The sequence below is a fragment of the Pelophylax lessonae genome (assembly GCF_965119305.1).
Source record: "Pelophylax lessonae genome assembly, chromosome: 2".
In the NCBI taxonomy this organism is placed as follows: Eukaryota; Metazoa; Chordata; class Amphibia; order Anura; family Ranidae; genus Pelophylax; species Pelophylax lessonae.
In genome coordinates, this window is record NC_138769.1 from 160,707,769 (window position 1) to 160,721,550 (window position 13,782).

Genomic DNA, 13,782 nt, shown 5'->3' on the forward strand with positions numbered 1-13,782 from the left:
ATTTTTGAAAAACGAACACTCGGCCGTGAGAGCAAATCGTAGTGTACACTCACCGAAAATGACGTCATTGGAGTTCTCTGCAAGTTGGAGTTTTCGGCAGAACACCGGTGTTCTGCCGAAATCTCCAACCAGATCACTTCAAGTGACTCTACAGTAGGAATTTGGAAATGTCAACCAGTTGGTGTTTTCACAGAACACTTGGGTTCCGACAAAATGTTGAACCTGGTTCTGCCGAAAACTCCAACTTGCTGAGAACTCCAACAACATTAATTCCGGTGAGTGTACAGCAGGAATAATTGGAGATTTCAACCAGTTGGTGTTTTCACAAAACACGGGCAGCCTGTACACTCTGGTACACACTAATGAGTGGACATTGTTAGTCCACCCGCTAGCTGTCCCCACCTTGGAGGCGGCCATGTTTTTGATTACTAGCGGGCAGACTAACACTATCCAGTCATTTATAGCATGTACAGGAGTGTATACGCTGCCGCCTGTTCTGTGAAAACACAAAATTGTCAAAATCTCCAATTATTCAGGATGTACAGTCATCGGAAGTGATGTGATTGCAGTTGTCGACAAGTTGGAGTTTTCAGCAGAATAAGCAACCCACGTCACTTCCTGTAAAACCGCACAGAGCCGTGGCATGCAGTACAGTGTCATTAGATGCCGTAAAGTGCCATTGCATGTTGCACAGAGCCATGGCATGCCGTACAGTGTCATTGCATGCCACACAGAGCCATGGCATGCCATACAATGTCATTGTATGTTGCACATTGTCATTACATGCCGTATAGTGTGATTGCATGCCCTACAGAGCCATGGCATGCTGTACAGTGTCATTGCATGCTGTACAGTGCCATCACATGCCGTACAGTGTCTTGCATGCTGTACAGTATCATTGCATGCCGTTCAGAGCTATGGAATGCGTACAGTGTCATGGCATGCAGTACAGAGCCATGGCATGCAGTACAGAGCCATGGCATGTCGTACAGTGTCATGGCATGGTATATAGTGGCATAGCATGCTGTAGAGAGCCATCGCATATTGTACAGTGTCAAAGCATGCTGCACAGTGTCATCGCATGCCGCACAGTGTCATCGCATGCCGTACATAGCCATGGCACACACGTCTTAATTTCTTTGAATATATATATACATATATATATATATATATATATATATATATATATAAATTCAGTGGAAGAAAAATCAAAGTAAATACAATTTACTTAGGCTACATTCACACCTGAGCGTAGCATTTTCGCGCGTTTTTACCGCGATTTACAGGCGTTTTTTGTGCAGGCGTTTTTAGATTGAATAGAAACCAATGGAAAACGCCTGTAATCTGCCCAAAAAGAAGCTCATGTACTTTTTTGAGCGTTGGGCGTTTTGCTTACAGCGTCAAAACGCTCAGATGTGAACAGGGGCCATTGAAATGAATAGGATTTGTCTTGTTGGGCGTTTTGAGAGCTGATCCTAGAGCAGAAAAACTCCCCAAAAATGCCCCAAAACGCCTAGATGTGAACGGAGCCTAAATAATATGAATTATTTATATATTTATACACAGAAATTTTAATTTATTGGAATATACAGTATCTCATAAAAGTGAGTACACCCCTCACATTTATGTATATATTTTATTATATCTTTTCATGTGACAACACTGAATTCCGCCAGCGATTCTAAATTGCCAAGTCTGAATGGAGCCTTAAAGAGTAACTCCACTTTTGTTGAGAAAAAAATGTTCCCCTCTGGGTGATCTCTGTGCAAGGCGTTCACCTTCCAGCAGGACAACCACCCTAAACATACAGCCAGAGCTACAATGGAATGGTTTAGATCAAAGCATATTCATGTGTTAGAATGGCCCAGTCAAAGTCCAGACCTAAATCCAATTGAGAATCTGAGGTAAGACTTGAAAATTGCAGCTCACAGATGCTGTCCATTGAATCTGACAGAGCTTAAGCTATTATGCTAAGAAGAAGGGGCACAAATTTCACTCTCTAGATGTGCAAAGCTGGTAGAGACATCCACAAAAAGACTTGCAGCTGTAATTACAGTGAAAGGGGGTTCTACAAAGTATTGACTGAGGGGGGCTGAATACAAATGCACACCACATTTCTCAGATATTTGTAAAACAATTTGAAAACCTTTTATCATTTTCCTTCTACTTCACAATTATGTGCCATTTAGTGTTGGTCTATCGCATAAAATGCCAATAAAATACATTTACACTTTTGGTTGAAAATTTCAGGGGGTATGACTATGAATACTTTTTCAAGGCACAGTATAAGCTGTGGGGTGGAGAAGAGGGGTGAAGGAAGAGAGGACACTGCAGGCATCGGCTTGTGAGTAACAGTTCTCTCTTTGGACATATGTAGTATGTCTAAAAAGCTGAACAAGTTGAAGGAGAAGTATGGCCAAAGCTATTTTGGCTGTACTTCTCCTGTAGGTAACAGGAGTGCAGTTATTCTGCACTTCTGTGACCCATTTTCAGCCAACATTGGGCTAAAGCCTAGATGCCTGGCCTGGACCAGCAGCTGGCTTAGCCTCTCAGTGAGCGGCTGGGAGACTGAGCCAGCTGCTCCCTCCCCCTCTGCAGCGCAGCGCTGACAGTCACCAGCTCTCTGCTCGGAGAAGACTGAGTGATCGGGGGTCTTTGATCGCTCAGTTCTCAGTCTTAGAAGCTGTGGGGGGACAGATGCAGCATTGGATCGATGCTTTGTTGTCTTTATTGTGATTAGTTGTCTTTATTGTTTTCGTGTGCTCTCTATTCAATTCCTGGATAGCAGCTGTGAAATTGTGTAAAAAATCTACTTTACCCATAGAAGACTGTGTAGATATAATGCCTGGAATAGCAAGGTTCACGTTAACATGTGACTAAATTCACCTCCTCTCACTCCTTCGCTGGTGCCAACATCTTTACTCAGTCTTTTTTTGGGTTTGAGATCTTCACCCATATTTGGAGATCTTCAGTGGCAATAGCTCCCAAGAATGAGTATGGCAGTTTATTTATGCTGGCACCAAGATGTAATTAGAATGTACGCTGAGATGCCAATGCTCAGCACAATGTACATTACAAAGAATGCAAACAGGCAGGCAGGTTTGTTTTATTGCAGAAGAGACATAACGTGTCATTTTCAATTAAGAGCCTGTCTGCTCACTTGCTTTTACAGTGTAGTTACTTTAAGTGCCGGTTCACACTACTGCGGGTGCGCTGATCGCATGTAATTCGGAGCGCACTGCTCCTTCATTACATGCAATCTCCTGTGCGGATGCGAATTCAGCCATACACTTTGTATGGCTGAAATTCGCACTGCACCCGCACAAAAGACGCACAGGACCCTTTTTTTCAGCCGCATCAGGATCGGATCGCACAGTGGTTCACACTTGTGCGATCCGATCCTGTGCGAACTGTCAGATCGCACTGCGATATGCGATCAAACTGGGGGTGTCGTTAACATTTAATTGACACCCCCTGCGTATCGCATATGGCAGTGTGAACTGCCTCTTGTGCGGATGCGATGCGGGAACAGGCTTCAAAAATAATACAAAGTTAATACAATCTGAAGTGCTGGTATATTTACCAAAGAAAGGGTTTGCATTGTTAATCAAAGGGGAAAAAGCGGAAGGTTTATAGTCCCGAGCCCCACTCAGCTATAGAGTTTGCCCCCCCCCGAAGTGTCTTTCCCAGGCACTTCCAAGTCTTTCAAATGCGAACATATATGTTTGTGCACAAACGTCAAACCAACAATGATGTCTTGCAAAGCGAATTGCTCATGCACTGCCACCTCGATATAGCTGAATAATCGTTTATTAGCTAATGTGGAACCATGGAGCTTGGTATTCACACCCTGTGTTTTGGAGGAGAAGTTGCCCCCTTCATGGAGAGGGGACCTCCTATCATCCGTTTCTAGAATTGCATATTCAAAACCTACAAGCACATAATTCAGAAAAGAGGAAGGAAAGCGAGAAGGGGTAAAAGAGAGAACAGGGGGAGGGAAAGGGGAATACCCTGCGCTCTGGCCCGTGCCTCCCGAAGGCATATTAGTCAGGAATAGTCTGGGGATCGCCAGTCAAGTATCTGATCCACAAACCCCAGACCTTTTCAAACACCTTCATCTTTAAAACTGCTGAGAGCCTTTCATTAACTATAAGCCATGAAAGCTTATGTTTAAGCTGATCAAATGGGATAAAAGCTGACTTCCAGTTTCTAGCTATGGTGATCCTGGCTGATATAAATATGAAAGTGAGGAGTCATCTCTGGATTTTGGAGGCTGCATCAACCTTGCAACCTAACAGAGCATGTTTGGGGCGATTTGGTTAAATCGATTTGAGTAAGAGGAAAAATTAAATTATAAACTCTAATCCAAAATCGCCTCACCTTGGAAAATTGCCACCATATATGGTTTGCCGTTTCATCCTGACCACTGCCTCGAAAACACTTCGGAGAAGCTCCAGGGACATAGGTAGCCAATCTGGTCGGGACCATGTACCATCTCGAGAGAACCTTATAATTTGCTTCTATAAAAGAAGTATTGATGAGTGATTTTGATGCTGTCTGAGCAATCAAATGCCTCTCCTCAAGTTCAAGGCATTCTTGGAAGTCTTGCTACCATTTGACCATGTAATCCTGTTTGGTATGCATTAGAATAGTATACAGTTCTGATATATGACCCCGAATCTTATCATATTCATGACACAGGTATTCCATGGACAACATAGTCGCAAGATCACTATTACGAGATAGAGTGTGTAAATAGTGCTGCAGTTGAAAGTACCGAAAGTGTTCTGAATCTATATACTAAGGTCTGTTTGGTCAACATGGCCCTATGGTCATAGAGATCTGCTATACACAAAAGGCCTTTATTGGTCCACCAGTCAAAAGTGTGGGGGGGGGGGGGTGAGGCCCAGGGTGAAGTCTCTATTTCACAGCAAAGGAGCCAATGGGTAATGAGGGGACTTAAATGTATGTGATTTGGAAAGTTTATCCCAAATGCTGAACGAGAGGAATTGGGAGGGACATAGGATAAGGGGCCGATTCTGGTTACCATGACAAATCGACATGGTCGGACAAGAGTATGATTCCATTTTCCTCCACAGTGAGTGGGGCTGGTGTGAATGAAATCTGATAAGTTGGGCTAATTGTGTGGCATAGTAATATTTGAGCAGATCAGGGACTCCCAACCCCCCCCCCCTTTAATTTCAGAGTATATAATGTTCATCTTTTCACCCTGGGTCTCTTGTCCCCCCATATGAACATAAAAAGCTTTCTTTGAAATGCTAACAAATTGGATCGAACCAAATCGATTGGTAAAGTACGGAAGAAGTATAGTATTCTTGTGAGGATATTCATTTTTATAGAATGGGAGCCTCAGATTCCCAAGTGAACCTATGTGAAAATTCAAGGGCTTCCAAAATATTGTCCTGTAGGGAGATATTTAATGCTTATGATTTTTCGTTGTTCACTGTAAGACCAGAAATTTTGGGGTGGAGTATTGCATATAGGTTACGAAGGATGGTAATAGGTGTAGAAACAACCATTAGGATATCATCTACGAAGAGCGTGCATTTATGCTCGCTGTCTCCGCACTTTATCGCCTTTATATCCGGACATTCGCAAATTTAAATAGCTAGTGGTTCTAGAGCCAACACAAACAGCAGTGGAGATAGAGGACAACCCTGGCGAGTCCCCCTTTGGATTGGAAAAGGGTGTTAAGGATAGCCCTTTATAATTAGGGATGCAACGGACGAGCTGTACAATATGCGTAAAGCGGACAAAAATTCTGGGCAAAAGCCGAGCCGGGTCAGAACATAGAATAAATAGTCCCATGAGAGGGAGTCAAAGGCCTTGCGTACGTCCAAAGACAGCAGCATACCCTGTCGGGGCCCTTTTCAATTCCAGTCAGAATGAATGGCTGACATTATGTCAATAATTCTTCTGGTATGATCTGATGCCTGGCAGCCAGCAATAAATCCTGTTTGGTCGGGATGTATGTACTGTGCAAGGAAGGAGTTCAATCCAAGGGCTAGAATCTTTGACATTATTTTTGGATCCGCATTTATTAGTGATATTGGGCGGTAATTAGAGCAATCACCGTGATCCTTTCTAGGTTTCGGTAGATCATGCATATACTCCGTATTCCCGCTATCTTGAATGCAATTACCTCTCAGAATATCCTTTTCTTGCTGTTTAATCGTGCTTTCCTGGTTACATTTAGACTGTGCAGGCAGTTGAATACGTTTCCCCCGAATGGCAGCCTTATGGGCTGCCCAATTTATGGTAGGGGATGTATCTGAAGATAGATTTTCCTAGAAAAATGTGCGTAATTTTGTTTCTATTTTGGTATACAAAACTGAATCATTTAGCATGGATGCGTTAAGACGCCATGGAGAAGGTGCGGTTTCGTCCAGAGGTCTGACAGTGATAATTTAACTGTGGAATGGTCTGATCAGGGGACAGTCAGGATTCCTGTTGATGCTACGTTAGGTAGTAGCGCATGCGTGTGAATATATGATCAATGGGCGAATACGTATTATGTATGTGTGAGAAATGAGTGTAATCTCTAGTGGAGGGATTGTCTTCCTGCCACACATTGATCAGACCATAGAGGTGTAGCAAACAAGTTATCTTGCTGCTATACTTTGGAGTGTTTTTGGGAATCGCCCTATCAGGCTCAGACTTGTCTAGAATTCGATCTAGGGGGATGTTACTGACCCCGCCTAACACCACCTGTCCATGCACTCTAGGCAACAATACCTTGAGCATGGTGCTAAAGAATTCCACTTGTCTCAAATAGGTTGATCAATAATGTGGCCCAGTGGCGTACCTAGAGCATTTGGCACCCGGGGCGGATCCTATATCTGGCACCCCCCCCCCCCCACTTTAAAATGTAAAAACACCCGCAAAAAATTGTAATGTCTCCAAGAATATTTATTGCACAAATTTCCCAGCCCCCCTATCACAGTGCCCTTTGCAGTCTGCCCCCCCCCTGTCTCTCTAATCACAGTTCCCCCTTTTGCACTCTCTGCCTCCCTACCTTTGGCATAGACAGATAGCTAATACTATTATCAATGTGTTTAAGTTTGAGTAGGAGATTGGAGACATGCTAAAGGAGATAGTCAGAGACTGAGGACATGATGCAAGAGATGGTAAGAGACTACGGACCTAAAACAAAAGAAATCAGATACTGAGGACATGATACAAGAGATGGTCAGAGACTGAGGACATGATACAAGAGATGGTCAGAGACTGAGGACATGATACAAGAGATGGTCAGAGACTGAGGACATGATACAAGAGATGGTCAGAGACTGAGGACATGATACAAGAGATGGTCAGAGACTGAGGACATGATACAAGAGATGGTCAGAGACTGAGGACATGATACAAGAGATGGTCAGAGACTGAGGACATGATACAAGAGATGGTCAGAGACTACGGACCTAATACAAGAGAAATCTGATACTGAGGATATGATACAAGAGATGGTCAGAGACTACGGACGGGATACTAGAGATGGTCAGAGACTGCAGAAAACACAGGAGATGGTCAGAGACTGAGGACATGATCCAAGAGATGGTTGGTCAGAGACTGAGGACATGATCCAAGAGATGGTCAGAGACTGAGGACATGATCCAAGAGATGGTCAGAGACTGAGGACATGATCCAAGAGATAGTCAGAGACTGAGGACATGATCCAAGAGATGGTCAGAGACTGAGAAGAGCATTAGGGGGGCCGGAGAGCACAGGGCAAGCAGAGAGCACTGGAGGAGCTGAAGGGCGCGGGGGGGGGGGAGGGACTGGAGAGAATTAAGAGGGGTTTGAAAAGCATTGTAGGGGGGTTGGAAGGCGCAGGGGTGGAACTCACTGAGGGGGGAGGCAGGGAGCACAGGGGGGTGGAGAGCACTGGGGGAGCCAGAGAGCATAGGGGGGAGATGAAAAGCACTGCGGGGAGCTGAAGAGCACTGGGGGGCTAAGGAGCGCTGGGGGGCAAGAGCACTGAGGGTGTTAAGAGCAAGGGGGGTGTTAAGAGCAAGGGGGGTGTTAAGAGCAAGGGGGGTGTTAAGAGCAAGGGGGGTGTTAAAAGCAAGGGGGGTGTTAAAAGCAAGGGGGGTGTTAAAAGCAAGGGGGGTGTTAAGAGCAGGGGGGTGTTTAGAGCAGGGGGGTGTTTAGAGCAGGGGGGTGTTAAGAGAAGGGGGGGTGTTAAGAGCAGGGGGGGTGTTAAGAGCAGGGGGGGTGTTAAGAGCAGGGGGGGGTGTTAAGAGCAGGGGGGTGTTAAGAGCAGGGGGGTGTTTAGAGCAGGGGGGGTGTTTAGAACAGGGGGGGTGTTAAGAGCAGGGGGTGTTAAGAGAAGGGGGTGTTAAGAGAAGGGGGTGTTAAGAGAAGGGGGTGTTAAGAGAAGGGGGGGTGTTAAGAGCAGGGGGGTGTTAAGAGCAGGGGGGTGTTAAGAGCAGGGGGGTGTTTAGAACAGGGGGGGTGTTAAGAGAAGGGGGTGTTAAGAGCAGGGGGGGTGTTAAGAGCAGGGGGGGGTGTTTAGAACAGGGGGGGTGTTTAGAACAGGGGGGGTGTTAAGAGCAGGGGGGGTATTAAGAGCAGGGGGGGTGTTAAGAGCAGGGGGGTGTTTAGAACAGGGGGGGTGTTAAGAGCAGGGGGGGTGTTAAGAGCAGGGGGGGTGTTAAGAGCAGGGGGGGTGTTAAGAGCAGGGGGGGTGTTTAGAGCAGGGGGGTGTTAAGAGCAGGGGGGTGTTAAGAGCAGGGGGGGTGTTAAGAGCAGGGGGGTGTTTAGAGCAGGGGGGGTGTTAAGAGAAGGGGGTGTTAAGAGCAAGGGGAGGGGGGGGGCTGGAGAGCACTAGGGGGCCAGCAAGTTGTATAGGAGAGGGGATGGGACAGCTGCATATAGATGATTTGATCTTTACATATTCCTCCTGCTGCCGCTAACTGACTGCAGGAGGGAGAGGAGAATCGGCCATTCAACGGCAGCAGGAGAAATACGGAAAGATGAATCCTTCTATATCCAGCTGTCCCATCTCCTCTCCAGTCCAGACAGTCACACAGACACACAGGAGGAGGCTGCTCAGTGCTCACCTTCTTCCCGCCGGCCGCCGCCCCCGCGAGCAGCGCGGACTTTAGAAACTGCAGCTCCTTCACACTGACTGATATTCCGAGCAGCCTGACACCCCCCCAGTGTGTGGCACCCGGGGCGGCCCGCCCCCCCGCCCCCCCCGTAGGTACGCCACTGATGTGGCCCACTGCCTGCCATAATGTATCTGCCGATCTTATCTTTTAATATAGTAATGGGAGTAAAGGGAGTCCTTTTCAAGAAGCATATTGCCACCCCATGGATAGGCAGAACATCATGGATAGGCAGAAAACACTAACCCTGATATGTGATTCAAGGTCAAGAACCAAAAACAGAAAGTCAATGCCTCCTCCTTCCATAATGGGTCGACAGGACCACAGCACACTGTCCAAGTCCAATGTAAGTATAAGAAAGGAAACAAGAAGATAAGGTAAGAAGGTGATATTAAAGACAAAGTATATGGCCAATGGCCACATATGCAAGATAACATAATCATTGTATTATACACACAGCATTGGGCCGAGGCCCTCTCTGGGGTCAAAACCCAGGGTACAAGACGTGAAGTTGCCCTCACCATTGGATGAAGGCAAGATCACATAAGGGGCATGCGTGTTCACCCCTGCTCAATATCCAAAACACTGAAATATGAGCAGGAAGTGAGGTAGATAAACATAAAAAAAATATGTGGAGCGATTGCTAGCAGGCAAGGATTTGCAAAAGAGCCACAGAACAGTTGCTTGCACTGAAATCTATAGTCCAGTGCTAAGCTTGCAGCCAAATGGTAAATCTTCAAGACTGTAAGCTCGTTTAGACTAGCTAAAAAACTGGAATGCAAACAGAGGTAGTAGTGGCCATATCATTACAGCCAACAGGACGAAGGCGTCCAAAGCACAGGAACCCCCCCCCCCCCCATAAAATAAGGGGAGAATAAGATAGTAGGCCTCTCAGGTATTCGTTGGAGATCTGGCTGGTGATGATTGCTGAACCGACCATAGTGGTGAGAGGGGGCGGGTCGTTTAGCGTGGAGGTGAGGTAGTCTGTGGTTCTCTGGAGATGATACCTAGTTCCCACAATAAGGCTTCTCCATCATGAAAGGTGGCAAAGTAGTGGGACTTGCCTTTATATGTGAATCATAATTTGAACGGAAATTACCATCTATATTTGATTTGTCGATTCAGTAGCTGTTGCAATAAAGGCTTCAGGTTTCTCAGTTTCTGTGGACTGTGGATAGGACTAGGTTAAATTTAGATTTTGGCTTCACTGCAGTCAGTGGAGCAGTTATTGATTGTTTTTGTCTGGTCAGGGTTTCCTAGCTGGGCGTTTCATTTCTCTCACCTGCTTCTGGAAGAAGCTTCCAGAATATAGGGTGGACAGAGTCAAATGACCAGTATGAATGTTCATGCCACAGCCCATAATTAGAAGGAGGCATCAAAAAGGTGGCTGGGAAGGTGATAAATGTTTGGGAAGCCTTTTCAGTGTTCTTTCCTCCCCACAGAGGGTTCCAGTTCCCCTGGGACTGCTGCCCCTGAGAGATAGATATTGAAACAAGAAATACCAGTCTGGGCCTCAAAGTGCTGGGCTGAGGGCCTGGAGAAGATTGCTGAAGATTGCTGAAGGCATCATACTGAAGTCCTGGTCTGGAGAAGGATCACTGATGAACTACCTGTGGGTGCTGGGTGTCACACAATTCTAGGGACATTGTGAGTAAAGACCTTGCTGTCGAACTTTGGATGTTCAAATGCCAGAAGGGAAGTAAGTGCCAGAGGATGCTATATAGACTGGAACTGCTCTTTTAGATTTCTAGACACAGTTCATCCAGGAAGTATTCACAGTGCTTCACTTTTTCCACATTTTGATATATTACAGCCTTATTCAAAAATTAATTAAATTCATTATTTTCTTCAAAATTTTACAAACAATACCCCATAGTGGCAATGTGAAATAAGTTTGTTTGAAATCATTGCAAATTTATTAAAAATTAAAAAAAAACACATGTACATAAGTATCGACAGCCTTTGCTCAATACTTGGTTGAAGCACCTTTGGCACCAATTACAGCCTCGTCTTTTTGAGTATGATGCTACAAGCTTGGCACATGTATTTTTGGACAGTTTCTTCCATTTTTCTTTGCTGGACCCGTCAAGCTCCATTAGGTTGGATGGGGAGCACAGCCATTTTCAGATCTTTCCAGAGAAGTCTGGGCTCGGGCCGGGCCAATCAAGGGCATTTACAGAGTTGTCCCGTAGTCACTTCTTTGTTATCTTGGCTGTGTGCTTAGGGTCGTTGTCCTGTTGGAAGATGAACCTTCGCCCCAGTCTGAGGTCCAGAGTGCTCTGGAGAAGGTTTTCATCAAGGATATCTCTGTACATTGCTGCATTCATCTTTCCCTCAATTCTGACTAGTCTCCCAGTTCCTGCTACTGAAAAACATCCCCACAGCATGATGCTGCCACCACCATGCTTCACTTTAGGGATGGTATTGGCCAGGTGATGAGCGGTGCCTGGTTTCCTCCAGACATGATGCTTGCCATTCAGACCAAAGCGTTCAATCTTTGTTTCATCAGACCAGAGAATTTTGTGCGCTGTGAATACTTTCAAGATACTGGGGGAACCTGTGTATTCCCAGCAGTCCCTCGGGGGGTAGCGATACATATTTACTCCCTTGGATTCTCTGACATATTCACTATGCCCCATGAGTAGGAACTGCTGTGTCACAGATTTCACAGACCCTGCTTCCTAAACTACATAAGTGCTGAGAAAAGGAATTTCGAGAGGCAGAGTCAGTAAAGGAATCACTGCTTGCATGCAGCAAGGTGCTATGGAATATATAGTCTTTAGCTATTGAAAATAGGCAGCAAAGGGGAAGCTGCAAAGCATGCAGGGAATCCAGGAAATTGTGGAAAAAGATGACCAGCAGACAAGTAGAGCTCACAACATGTAAAGAGTTTTTTTCAAGTAAGCTTATATTGGATTGTCAAAAATAACTATTGTAAATCAAAGGACTGAGATAAAAAATGATCCTAAAACACAAATATATATCCCAATCACCCCGCGCTTAGGAAATGGTCACTGAATGACACATATGTATATATATTTGAAGCTGCTACTCAATGAAATAAAACAATTATAAAACAATGTATCAAACTTTTCAAAATGGTGCCCTGGAAAGTCCAACACATGAGCAGCGCTGTAAAAGAGTGTGACCCCCTTTAAGGAACAGTCTGTAGAATAAGCAAAGTCCTGAAATAGAATCACTGTTCAATAAGTTCAGATGAAGGCTTCCACCACACCTCGTGACCCCTCAGGCAATGCTCACTCACCAGACATAAATGATTAGAATGCCTTTAAACATCAGATCAGACCAGGTAAAGGGAAAATCCAAACTGTAGAATCTCCAGTATCCAGACCAGATATCTCCTCATTCACAGACCAGACAAAATTGCACTTGTTCCAAATCCCGGCAAACAAACATGGCGGCAGAAAGCCATGTGCTCACATCTGCTGATCAGCAGAGGAAAACAGAGGGAAGAAAAGCCTAAACAAAGAAAACTAATATAGGGAGCACATCTAATGATTGTTGTTCAGGAGCAGCGACGCATGCAAACCCTTCCTGCAAGAGAAAAAGAGAGTTATTTTCAACGTTTTTAGAGTTTGTGAGCTTTGTCAGTTTTGTCAGTTTGGTACTGTCACAAATAAAGTTGGGTGAAAAAAAGGCTGATTTACCTATAAATACGCCCACTTGTGAAGCAGTCTGCCCTTTGGCCTACAGATGTGAGCACATGGCTTGCTGCCGCCATGTTTGTTTGCCGGGATTTGGAACAAGTGCAATTTTGTCCGATCTGTGAATGGGGAGATATCTGGTCTGGATACTGGAGATTCTACAGTTTGGATTTGCCCTTTACCTGGTCTGATCTGATGTTTAAAGGCATTCTAATCATTTATGTCTGGTGAGTGAGCATTGCCTGAGGGGTCACGAGGTGTGGTGGAAGCCTTCATCTGTACTTATTGAACAGTGATTCTATTTCAGGACTTTGCTTATTCTACAGACTGTTCCTTAAAGGGGGTCACACTCTTTTACAGCGCTGCTCATGTGTTGGACTTTCCAGGGCACCATTTTGAAAAGTTTGATACATTGTTTTACAAAAATAACTATTGCTTGTATTATTATTACAATGCTGATGATATAAATTTAAAGTGTATGCTGTGACCATAGATTACCTTTAACCTCTTCAATACTGGGAACTTTGCCCCAATTCCTGCCCTGACCAATTTTCAGTTTTCAACGCTGTCACACTTTGAATGACAATTGTGCGGTCTTGCAACACTGTACCCAGATTACTTTTTAATCATTTTTTTCACACAAATAGACACACCGCATCTCCGATCATGGTAAAGAGCCTATGACGTAGGCTCTTTACCACATGATTATTTATTTTTATAGTGCGATGCTGTACATTGCTGTGCAATTCGGCACGATGCGTTGCGATAAAACGCACGTCCTGCATTTTATCCCAGCAAGCTGTAGCACAGTAATAGACTGCGTTGCAGTGTGAATAGGACACATAGTAAACAATTGTTCCCTGCGGTGACATGTTTTACCATGCAGTAAAACGTCTGTCACCACATATACTGGGTATATTGAGTTTTTTTAATTAATCCTAATCTGGGTCTGCTTTAAAGGAGTTGTAAAGTCAGAAGTTTTTTTT